Source organism: Rhinolophus sinicus, chromosome 13 (assembly GCF_057876585.1).
Source record: "Rhinolophus sinicus isolate RSI-liver-muscle chromosome 13, RSI-T2T, whole genome shotgun sequence".
Classification (NCBI taxonomy): Eukaryota; Metazoa; Chordata; class Mammalia; order Chiroptera; family Rhinolophidae; genus Rhinolophus; species Rhinolophus sinicus.
The window spans coordinates 37,589,104-37,602,558 of record NC_142513.1 but is presented as its reverse complement, the minus strand read 5'-3'; positions in this window follow the sequence as shown (position 1 = coordinate 37,602,558).

The following is a 13,455-nucleotide window of genomic DNA, read 5'->3' as shown; positions in this document are numbered from 1 at the left end:
GAAATATCTCAAGCTGTTTCTAATGCATATTCAGAATTGGCAACCACTGAGGACTTTAACCAAGAGAGTCTCAAATATTAATATTTATATGCATCATCTGGGAATCTTGTTAAAATGCAGGTTTCAATTCAATAAGTCTGGGTGGGGCCTGAGATTCTACATTTCAAACAGGCTCCAAGGTGATGCTGACATTGCTGCTCCACAGAACACATTCTAAGTAACATGGGCAATAATACACCAAATGAGAAGACAAATTCACCCTTTGTGTGCCAGTGCTAGAATGAGTCAGGCTTAAATGATGTCCCACTACACTTTTGCAGTTATTCAATATCTTTAGAAGCATGGAATTTGTGAGTTTCAGGTAAACCTCAAGCACAGTTTAGGACTATCCACTACTGAGTAGTCTCTTCACATATACACACACTCAAATATGCACCAAGCAATACACTGTGCCTTGCAAAGAGGCAAAGAGTAATTTAATTGTTTCAGGAAGTTCTCTGGTTTAAAATGGTGAAACACTTTCAGGTGATTACCTCTTAAAAGATAACTAATTGTCAATCAAATGCCAAAAATCTTAAAAAATCTCCCCTAGCTATAAGATAGAAGGAGGTGGACTGAGAAAGTCCACTAGAGGTTGGCCTTTGTCACACTCCATAGTGTGGCTTCATGAAATGAAGTTTGCCTGGAAGTAAGAGGGTGACCCTTTGAACTGGTACCATTAACTTATTCCTGAACATGAGTCCAACATATACACAAGCCGGTACCTTGGCAGCCATGGCCCTCTGGTTGGTGCTACTCCCTGAATAGACAAGAGTGTTGTCCTACCCCCTCACTAGTCCTCACTTGTCCTACATCATGAAACTTTCTCACTCCCAGGAGATAGCCGGGCTGGTCAGGCCTACAGCACATACACAATGCCCTGGTGGATATAGAACCCATGGGAAAAACACTAGAAAATATGCATCACATTAGTCTAGATCACTCAAATTACAACTTATGCAATTGAAATTATTTTTTCTGTGACCCTTATTCATACCAAGCCCAATTTTCCCAGGGCTATCTTTTTCACATCAATATTTTCTTGAGAAGATTCGATTCCTTGGTCAATTTTTACTCAATGAGTCATTGTTAGTTTTATTTTCTGGTGATTAATTCAATCAAATCTAATTTTTCTCAATTATTGCAGTTTTCAACACTTCCCGCATTTTTTTTTTTCAGTTTTTCTTCTATAACAAATTTTGTCATGTGAAGTTGCCAACAATGTCAACTTTATTTTGTGTTGACAATTTCTCCCAGTAATATTCACTATCAGTTCGATGGTTTGAATTTATTTCTTATCTAATCCATTTAAAAACGTCATCAACATTCTAGAACACTACAGAATTTTTCTTCTGTCCAAGACATCTATTTTATTACCAGTCCACCTCTTTGGTATATTTCTGATCATTTTGAATATGGCTCACCATGTACAGTGGTAGGAGAATAAATAGCAAATAGCAGAAGTCAGAACAATGGGATAAAAAACAAAATATGTGGCTGAAAAATTTCTTTTTGAGAGTAAAGCAGCTTTGGCTGAACCCCATCCACAAAGTAACATGAGACCCCATTACAACCTGTATTAAGTCATGCTGCAGCAATTGTACATAACAAACATGCCCAAACCCAGTGTCTTGAAATCAATATTTATTTCTTGTTTATAGGTTTATTAATCAACTGTAGGTCAACTGGCTTGGCTTGGCTGGGCTGGGCTCTAGGCTATGTGTCAGTTTTAGGTTAGTTCAGCATGTTTTTACTTTGGGACCCTGGTTGAAGGATACATGGCTACCTAACCCTCACCCTAGTGAGCTAATTATGATTCCTTTGTTCAGATTCAAAATTGGCCTCTAACTCACCTCCAACTTGAATAAGTTCCAATAGGACAGCTATTAACTTCTTTTGACTGAGAGGAGGGAGTATTCTTTTGTTTAACAAGATAGTCAATTCATCAGCCTCCCCAGTCATATATTTTTTAAATGAAAATCACTTTTTTTCCTGTCATTGGAAGATTTAGGCTCTTTAGCATTCCAGTTATGGTTTTTCCAATAAAAGGAAATGCAGAACACTGTTGCTCTCTGTACCTTCCTGGGGTGTTCTGACAAAATTTGTTTGGGCCCAACCTGTACAAGAGTCTACAATCTAAACCAGGAAAAAATATCGAGAAAGAAAGACCCACTTAGCCCATGAACAGATAGGAGTATCCACAGGAGAGGATCTTAGATTGGCTTCTTAGGAGCAGGCATGAAACAAGAATGTCAGGTTGTTTCCACGTTGTGGTCACCACAAATAAAGCTGCAATGAACATCGGAGCACATGTATCTCTATGGATGAATGTTTTCAGATTTTGGGGGTAGATCCCCAGGAGAGTATCTACTCTCCAGACTGCTGGGTCATATAGTAATACTATTCTTAATTCTTTTGAGGAACATTCATACTGCCTTCCACAGCAGCTACACCAGTCTGCATTCCCACCAACAGTGTATGAGGGTACCTTTTTCTCCACAGCCTCTCCAACACTTGATACTATTTGTCTTGTTCATGATAGCCATTCTGACTGGGGTGAGGTGATATCTCATTGTGGTTTTTATTTTCACCAAAGTGTCCTTCGATAGATGATTGGATAAAGAAGATGTGGTATATGTACACAATGGAATACTATTCTTCTGTAAGAAAAAATGAAATAGTACCATTTGCCACAACATGGATGGATCTTGAGATTATTATGCTGAGCAAAATAAGTCAGACAGATTTCACTGATATGTGGTATATAAAACTGAAAATAACAGAAGACCAAGACAAAGAAACAAAAACTGATAGACATAGACAATAGTTTAGTGGTTACCAGAGGGTAAGGGGGAGGGGGTGGTAGATGAGGGTAAACAGGTTAAACATGTGGTGATGGAAGGAAAACTGACTCTGTGTGGTGAACACACAATATGATATATAGATAATGTATTACAGAATTGTACACCTGAAACCTATATAACTTTACTAACCATTGTCACCCTAATAAACTTTAATTTAAAAGAAAATAAAGAATGTAAGGAATGTATTAGGGTAATTCTCCCAAGAAAAACCAGTGAAGGTGTGGAGGAGCAAGACAGGGTTAGAGAAAGAAGGCAAGAAAAGGTGTGATTTCAGGCCCAATACAGCCTAAGAAGAGCTCTAGGCATAAGGAGCTAGGCTATCATCTTCCCATTCTCACCAGTTTCTGCTAATGTCTACCCCAAATGGTCTTAAAATCGAAGGAGAACTGACTCTGGGTGATGAACACACAATGGGATTTATAGACGATGTAATACAGAATTGTACACCTGAAATCTATGTAATTTTACTAACAATTGTCACCCCAATAAATTTAATTAAAAAAAAAAAAAAAATCAAAGGCATTTCCAAGTTTGCACATGTGGGCAAAGTGGCTTAAAAACAAAACCAAATAGAAATCAATCAAGGGGTGAAAAAGTAGTAAACAAGAATAAGAAGATGTGGGCACAGCACCTGCAGTATCTGATAGATTGTGCAGAAGTCCATGTGGGCCTAATTAAGTCAATATCTGTTGCATCTAGAACATGAAGTTCTAGTTCAATTATCTTCCTTGTTTCACTTTCAATAATATCCATGTCTGTCTTGTGCAAATGAATTCAATATAGCCAATAGTAACTCTTCTTTCTATTTAAGGAAAAAAGAAAAAAAACTCTTTTAACCTGCCTTTGCATATATAGCGCCTCCTCTTTGAGTCTGGATATGGTAGTTCCTTTGCAATAATCCACCTCTACATTTTATTTCTAACTCACTGTATGTTCGCATTGTGCAGAGATGGAGATGGACTTTTCTGGAAAGGCCAGTTCACAGCACTGGACACAGAGATGTGAAATTAGCTGCCTAAGTGATGCTAGACTCTGCCACTTGCTTTTTTTTTAAATTAAATTAAAGTTTATTGGGGGTGACATTGGTTAGTAAAGTTACATAGGTTTGAGTTGTACAATTCTGTAATACATCATCTATATATCACATTGTGTGTTCACACAGAGTCAGTTCTCTTTCCATCACCATATATTTGACCCCTTTTGCCCTCTTCTATCACACCCCTTTCCCCCCTTACTCACTGGTAACCACTAAACTATTATCTGTGTCTATGAGTTTTTGTTTCTTTGTTTGTCTTGTTCCTTTGTTGTTTTCAATTTTATATTCCACATATCAGTGAAATCATATGGTTGTCAACTTTTTCTGTCTGACTTATTTTGCTCAGCATAATAATCTCAAGATCCATCTATGTTGTGGCAAATGGCACTATTTCATCTTTTGTTATGGCAGAATAGTATTCTATCGTGTATATATACGACATCTTTATCCAAGGACACTTTGGTTGTTTCTTATTTTTAACCCAAGTGGATTTCTATGGAGATAAGTAAATTTCACTTTCCTTTAGAGGGAATGCCATCTATTAGCGCTTTGGAAAGTAACACTGATATATGATTCATTAGCTTAGGTATATTATAATAAGATCTGTGAGTTAAAAATCATTTATTCAGACATTTGTGGATCTTATGACTCATTTTGGAAAATTCTTCTCTTATTTCCATTTTATTATTTGGCTCCAGAATCAAAATTAGAAGCAGAAGTGAATGTTTTATGGCCCACACTGTCTCTTGGTTCCCTTACGCATAATGCCAAGTATTTGCAATTAAATAAAGGCAAATAAAGAATTTCAGAAAGTAATAACATTTAAAACTAAAGGAGCTTAGAAAAGGTTGACTTTCTGGTACGTGGAGTCTTCATTCGTATGTAACTCATGTTTTCCGTTAAAGCCAGAAATAATATTGACATTGCTGGCTCTCACCCCATCTAACATAGCAGATTCTCCAACGTCTTCTAAAACAAACCCCATACATATTTCTGGGTACGTATAGAGGTATAACAACAAATATGATTAGAAGATAAGTGGGTGCCATCATTTTCTTCCTTTTGTGCTCCAACCCTCCTCAGTGGTGTCCACTAAGGCTTCAAAGGTTGGGGAAGCTTCAGAAAGGTGTCACTCTCATCTCTGGAATTGGCAGTAGAGCTACCACTTAAGGTCCATTCCTGTTGGAAACCTATCCTTCTCAGGTAATATTCAGGGACGCTCCCCAAAACTGAGCTCAGGAAGAATTGAAGTAATGCCAAAAATTCTGGAGCCCTCAACTTTCTGGAGCTATGTTGTGTTTCAAACAGAAATAGGGAAATAACATTTCTCCCAACTTTATACTACATGCTGCTACCCAAGTAATATTAAATATTGGATCTTTAATATTTATATTAGTGTTTGCTTGTAAAGCTCCTCTTCCTTAGAACAAAAGACAAAAGGGTTCTTGGTGAATTTTTTTTTTTACAAGGTGATGGGCAATATGACTTCATTCTCTGCTTCCCCAGTAAAATCTTCACTAATTCCCAGTACTTTGAGGGTTACCTTAGAGCATTGATAAAGGAAAGAAAAGAAGAGCTAGGGGACACTACAATGAACTAAATGCATGAATAGACCTCACAAAGGAAACCCAGCTCTGTATGTGCTTCATGAGTACATGGACAGAAGGGAGTCTTCCTCTGAATATATTATTAAACATATTTTCTTCTGAATATATGGTTTGAGGAAAATTAGCTATTGCAGTTCCAACCCAAGTGTTAAGTGCTATGAAAACTATAGATGCATCACTTTGTGTAAAACTATATTAAAAGTGTCTTTGCCAATCATCTTCTTCCCACCCACTGTGTGTTTCTCCAGCTCCCACAATAGCTTAGAGAATGTCAAAGAAAATTTATTTTAAGCTGTCTGTCAGAGTAATGAATATTTTTTGTGGCTGCTGGCTGTGTCATAATGAACTCCAGTTATAAAAGGTGAAAGGGATCATGAAACTTACTGAAAAGTTATAAGATTGAATCATTTGCCTCCATATTTGGCTAATAGCAGGATAGGAAGAGAAATGATGGCAAGAGAAAAAAAATATTGAAAAGCCTTGGATTTCTTGAGTCAAGAAGAGAGAAGTGCAGTGCAATAAGCAGTGCAGAAAATCTAAGAATGTCCCCAAAACTGAGGAGATGAGGTAAGAAACAGGATCAGTCAACACCTCAGCACAAATGGCTGGTGGATTTGACCATATTAGACGCATAGTTATGTACTAATATCACACTGCTTAACACACCTTCCTAAAGTTGAATCACTTAAAAGAATAAGCATAAATTTAGTGCATGAGCCTGTGGCTTTAAATTTTTTTCTGAGCTCAGTTGGGTGGTTCCTCTGCACCTGCCTGGGTTCACTCACATGTGTCAGGATGGCTTGCTGTTGGCTGACTGTGACTGGGGTTACTGGGATGACTTGGCTGTGCCCCACATGCCTGTCATTCTTCAACATTACCCAGGTATTCACGGGCAAAACAGAGACGCAAGAGGAAGCGAGCTAAAATATGCAAAGTCCACTTTAAGCCTTTGCTTGCGTTGTGTCTGCTAACATCCTATTGGGCAAAGCAAGTCACAAAGCTGAGCCCAGAGTCAAGGAGTGGGGCAGATTTCCCATGGTAGGAAAGTATCACACTGCAAAGTCTTATGGTGAAGGAGTGGGTACAAGGAGGAAAAAATTGGGTCATCTTTGTAATCTACTGTATTAGTCATTCTATACTTATGTTGACCTGTCAGTTCTGTCTTATCAGACTTCATAAGCAAAATGGCATTATGCCAGAGACCAGAAACTATTCATATTTAGAATAAAGCTGAGTGACAGGAAACCTATTAAATAAAAGATCTTTTTAACCGGTGGTGCAGAGGAGAAAAATAACGCCAGTTCTAAGCACTAATACAGCTCAATCTGTTTTCTCCAGGTACCTTTAAATAGAGTATTTCACATTTGTTATTTAATACTTGCATTACACTTGCCTCTTGCCTATGTGCCATGAGCTTCACAACAATATTTAGGAATTATCCTCACAACAACCTAGGGAGAGTGGTACTATGCTTATTTCAGTCTATTGTGGACGTGGTTGAGATGGCAGATGTGTCCCAGCAATACCAAACGAAGGAACTGAAATGTGGACTGCTTCAACGGTCCCCTGAGGATTCAGTTTATACAAGCAAACATGTTGTTGGCTGAACTGACTAATGATTGGACTAAAGTAAATAAACCAAACAGATGTTTTAGCAAAATGTTTTTTATGGCTTCAAAGCATATTAAACATTTTTAAAAGACCAGTTCTTTTGCCTCAAATTGTGATAGATGAGGTGGTATTATAACTAATGACCTATAAGTTGCATATGTGAATAACTCTGTGACCTAAAATACACAACCACAGTGAACTTGAGGTATCATATTATTGTAAATGGGGTTCCTCCAGAAGCAGATCCTGAGCCAAGGCTTCCAGTAAAAGTGTTTTATTGAGGAGGTGATCTCAGGAAACACTGGGAGTGAGACGGCAAAGACGCCGCCAACAAAGTATGCATTATTAAGCCAGTTAAGCACTGCACATGACTGGAGCTTCACCCCACGGAGAAATTTGGGGGACCATGTAGGACACACACCTCAAAGTTACCCAGCCTGTGGGTCAGGGGAACTGAGGCGTTTGTACCCTGAACCTTGTTTGTCACTGGCTGACTCCTGCTGTTGGGGTATATTAATTTCTTGGCACTTCTAATCTGCCATGTGCTTGGGCAGATGTTAGGCAAAATAACCCCTGGTACTTAACATGACCAATGTCATCTTAGGAAGTAAGCTGACAGGCAGTTCTTCCCAGGAAGAGTGGGCCAGTATCACCTGAAAAGAATGTTCTTGCATAGATAAGTGAGCCTATTAAGTTTTTATTGCTTTGGAATACACAGCTCTTAACAAGCACATGCTACATTGCTACAAGCCACTATGTTAGCACATGCCACTTGGCTATAACATACAACAAGCCTCATCCCCTTTTGGGGTGATCTACTCTCTTGGTGCCACCCAAGGCTCTGCTTTTGTCTATAAGTTCCCTTAATAAATTATTTGTTTAATTCTGGAGTTGTCATCCTCTTTCTTCCATCTTTCAGCCCAGGAAAATTTTCACAACAGCTCAGCAACTTTTTGCAGTTTCAGAGAAAGCACCCAGTAAGGAGAGTTAGATGCCATAGTTGTAAGTAGATAGGTATGCTGAAGTGCTAGGGCCAGCCAAGGGATCTGAGTAGAGTGTGGCAGAGTTTGCTGCACACACTTAATGATGCAAGAACAAATCTGTGGAATATAGGCATGTTCTTAAATTGAATAATACCAAGGAGAACAAAAGTAATTTTTTAAAAAGAGGAGAAAGAGAATATACCAGTCACTGTTCCAACAGAACACAAAAGCCACCTTGGTTATTTGAATAAGGGGAACTTAGGCTAAAAAATTATTAACTAGTAGAAGGTAGTTAATTGCCAGAAGAGGTAAAAGAGAACTCTAAGAAGTCCAAATGCACAAATATAAAAATCAGCTGCTCTCTCTAGGCTGAGTCACCAATGACAGAGTTAAGAATGAGAGGGGTCTTCTCACCTCATTCCCAAGGCATAGATTCAGGCAAGGGCACCACAGAGATGGAAGATGAAAACTACATTTTTCAGTGATATTAACCCTGAAGAAGTTTCCCTGAGCAACATGTTGATGCAAGGTGATAGTCATTACAGGAAAGGACAGAGGCTAGGACCCTAGGATATGTGTTCAAGTACCAATATAACCCACACTTATGCTGCTCCAGTTAGGTTTTCTATGTGAATCCCCTTTCATGGCTTCCCTGTCACTCATCTTTCAAGGTCTGCCCCAGATGCTCCACCTTCGTAGAATCTTCCCAAATCCCCATGGGCACAAGTACTTTCATGGGCTTAGTCCCATTTGTTTGCACTTATTATTTCATACTGTTTTGAATGACAATAATATAGACCCACATCTCCTGATTATTTGTCTCCTCTCTAGGAAGCTAGAGACCATCTATTTTTTAAACTTGTAGCTCTTTATAACAGCATAGTGCAAAATCAGGTAACTATGAGCTACTTGGAGCTATTTGAACACTTTTAATGTGGCAAGTCCAAATTCAGATGTATTACAAGTGCAAAATAGTAATTAAATTTCAGTAACTTATTATGAAGAAAAGAATATAAAATATCCCATTAATAACTTTATGTTGATTACATGTCAAAATAATATTTTGAATGCATTGTGTTACACAAAATATATTATTAAAATTGAGCACCTATTTCTTTTTACTTTTTCAGAATGTGGGTACTTTTTTAAAATTTAAAATTACATAAGTGTCTTACATTTGTAACTCACATTATGTTTCTCCTGGATGGCGCTGCCTTAGAATTCCACATATAAGTAGATACTCAATAAATGTTTGAACAATTGAATGAGGTGAGCATCATCTCTAGAGATTCCAAAATGCTTGAATTTCTTGGTACAGTATGTTTGTATTTATTAACTTAACATGGCCATAAATATTTTTCATTTTACCCAAATTAACTGTAAAACCAAAAAAGTAATCTAATAAACATCTCTTCATTAAAGAAAAGAAACATTTTAACACTTAGAGGCAGGCAGTAAGTGATCTCAAAGAGAACAGTGGTCAACATTACACAATGATTTTAAAACAAACAAAAGCTTTTTGGGTAGACACCCAGGAGAGGGATTGCTGGGTCATATGGTAATTCTATTTGTAATTTTTTGAGGAACCTCCACAGAATTGTACACCTGAAATCTATGTAATTTTACTAACAATTGTCACCCCAATAAATTTTTTAAAAAGGCAAAAAAAAAAAAGCAATGGAACATAAATTTAAACTTACAAGTGTACAACAAGAGCAATGTAAAATGCTACTCTGAGTTATTACATTGTGAGCCATTGTTTCCTTGCACAATTATCAGTTTTAGGAGAGTTATGTCATAGGTCAACAGGAAATGGAGCTGCTTGGCTCAGCTTGTTAGCTTTTTGTTTTGGTTATACTTGCTGAAAATCCAGTTTGGCATAGGACCAGCAGTTAAAATGGAATGAATGCAGTTAACACTATTTCAGTCAATATTGAATATCCCAGGGTGACTGCTATGAAGGAATAACAAAGCCCAACTTTGGGAGATGGTCCAAGATGACAGATTAGGTAAAGTCTATATGTGCTGCATCCCAGGATCACTCCAAAATTACAAATAAATTATAGAACAATCAACTTCAAAAATCACCTAAAGATTAACTAAACAGATCCTCTATAATGAAAGATATAAAGAAGAGGCCACACTGAGACTGGTAGGAGGGGCGTAGATGTGAAACAGGCTGAGCCCACACTCACAGATAGTAAATCATCACCAGCAGGGACATCTCGGTGGTGGACCTACCTCCAGAAGAGGGAGGGTCCTAGCCCCACACTGGGCTCCCCCATCCAGGGGTCCTGTGCTGGGAAGAGGAGTCCCCACAACATCTGGCAGTGAAACTCAGTGAGGGATCTGCCTGCCCATCGCCGTGAGACAGAAGGTGGCTGGAAACACAGATGCTCTCTTAAAGGGCCCACATACAGACTCACTACTTGCAAACAGTCACCTGGTCTTCAGTGGAGGGGCAGCAACTCTAGAGGTGCCAGAGATATACAGGGAAAGACTGAATTGTGGGGCTTTGGACAAGGGCTGGAGGGACCAGCCATTGTCCCTCTGTGGAGTCTGCCTCATGTGTAACCTACAGGAAGCCACCATCTTTTCTATGTTGAACCCTTCCCCCAAAGGGCCAAATCTGACTCTGTATTGATCTGGTAAAATCCACGTGTGTGTACCACTTTAGTGACGATCTGGACCCCACTTAACACAGCTAGTACTGTATCCCCCGGGGCACTTTTGGCTACTCAGTGGCCCTGCCCCACAAGCTGCAAAAGCCTTTGATAGAAGCAAACATCCTGCAGCAGCCTAGGGAACTTTTGTGGGTAGACAATGACTAACAACCAGCACCACAGCCTCTCTTTGGCTGCTTTCAGAGACTTATGGGCCTGAGGTGAGCAGTGGCTGGCCACTGTATTATCAGGGTGTTTTTTTTTGAAGTAGTCAGCACCAGTGCAAGAAACAAAACTACATCAACTTTGTAAAGACCATCTCCCACAACTTGTAGCTATCTAGAATACCGCCCTGCCCAGCCGGTGCTGCATCGTCAAAGGCACTCTCAACACTGGGTCACCCAGCCCAGCCTGCACACCTAAGGAGGCTCTTCTAATGGCTGAACCTGACAGGCAACCTGCAGGTGGCAATAAGCCTACGGGTCACTGGGCCTTTTGATAAGCTACCCAGGCACAATACTGGTGGCAGCGGGCCTCAGTTCACAGTGAGGCCACCCCCACAAGCCTCCAGGTCCAGCAGAGGCAGCAGCCAAGTATATATAGCTTTGTGGCTCCTAACAGGTAACTGTAGGCTGGTCACAGGCAAAGCTAAAACTGGCGTGCATAGGCGGCCCTCCTAAGAGACACCAGAAACAACACACCCAGAGGCCAGCTTCAGACCACACCAGAGCACTACCTGGTTAGCTTCACAAGCAGAAGTAGCACACCCAAAAATGGGGTCTCAACAGATACAAGAGCTCGTGGGGGTGAATCCTTTCTGAGAGGTGAGCCCCCATACCACAGCTCATAAACGGTGGTCATAGCCAATCCTCATAGTCAACCAGACTGACTCAATCACCACACACTGACACCCCAAAAACAATCTAAGCTCAACTACAACAGGAGAACACAAACAACACACTCAAGGGACATGCCTGGAACATACACACATGAGATTAGTGAGACTGCCATTGGATCACACAGAATACATGTTAAATTAGGCTACTGTCATGTATATGTCTGAGTAGGTTGAATCCCAGGGGCAAGGTGTCTGCGACTCGGGAAGCTGGAAGAAGATACATGGAGCCAAGGCAAAGTAGACATGCTTTATTTACAGGCTTCCTGGGAAACAGCCAGGGGTTTCTCACTACTGCGCACAGCTGGACATTCTCAGGTTATAACCCGCAGCCAGCAGCAGCAGCAGCAGCCTAGCTGTTGGGCACTGTCCCCACAGACCCATTTTTCAACAGCCCTCACACATTGTGAGCATGGCCCACATAGCCAGCCCTGTACAATACAGCCCCCTGTCTCCACCATGTCGCCAGCAGCTGGACCCCTTTATGCCATAGAGACAAAAGCGGCGTACAGCCAAGGTGCTTACATGAGCATATACACAAACAACATCTTCAGGATGGACGGTGCTTGTGCAACATTCTATGTTATCGGACCGGTGGGCTGCTGCTCAGGGTCACCAGCTGGCCTGGGGGTGGGACGGGTCCCACCTGACTAACTCTATTGTCCCTACACTCCACCCCTTCAGACTTCCCCACCAGCCAGTTTGTTTAGGCTGGGGCCTTCATCTCAGGCCTCTTTGACTGCGGGGCACTACTGTCCTTTGTGGTGGCCACTCGGTCACCACCTCTGGCATCACCTGTAACTCATGGGTTAAACCAGCCCCCTGATGGGGCTGCCAGGCCTAATCTAGGGGTACTATATGATCTGCTTGTCTGTGAGTGAGAGGTACCCTCCCTTGCATGATCCGTTGTGTCTCCCAGGGGAGCTTCCACCTGAGCACAGACGGCACAATCATAGCAGGCATCTGCTATCTCCTGCCATTTCAAAGGCAGACCCCAGCGCCTGCTCACCTGCCTCATGGTTCTGCCTCCAGCGTGCTGCAATTTTCTATGCAGCCGATGGGCCACATCAGTGGCGGGTGCCCATTCTAACCACCAGACCTGTGCCAAGGCATCTGCTTCAGCATTGCCTCAGGACATTAAGGGGGAGTGACCTGTGACATGCATTAGGGTCACCTCCTTTCCCTGCCCTAGGTCCCAGAGGTCTTGCCACATGTCTTGACCTCACAGCAGATAGTGTCCTATCAACCAGCCATCTGGGGAGCCGCAACGTTAGGCTCAAGAACACCGCCCAGCTGTCTGTACAAATAACCAGGGGTCCGGGCTTGTGGCTGATTATCAGGCACGCAACCCAGAGCTTAGCCCACTGGCTACTCTGGCCCACCCCAGTGTCAAACCAAATGGTGTCTGGTTTGTGCTGCACACCAATAGCCGTCCAAATGGCAGCAGATCCCCGTCTAGAGCCATCAGCATACCAGGCATCTTCAGGTACTGGGGGGCTTTCTCTCTCTGTAGGGTGAGGATTCCAAGCCCCCCACACACACACTAGGTAGAGCACTTGGCACGACCTGGGTTATAAACTCTACAGGCCCCAGGACCTGTTGTAGCTCCATGCTCAAAGGGCTTGAACTGAGGGTGCAACGTTGTTCCACATAGGCCGCCCCACTTGGCGAGGGTGGTGGTCTGTGCCACCCCCATTCTGGGTCCTTGGATCCCAGTACGGACCCACCCTTGGATTGGACAGGTTGTGTAAATCAAC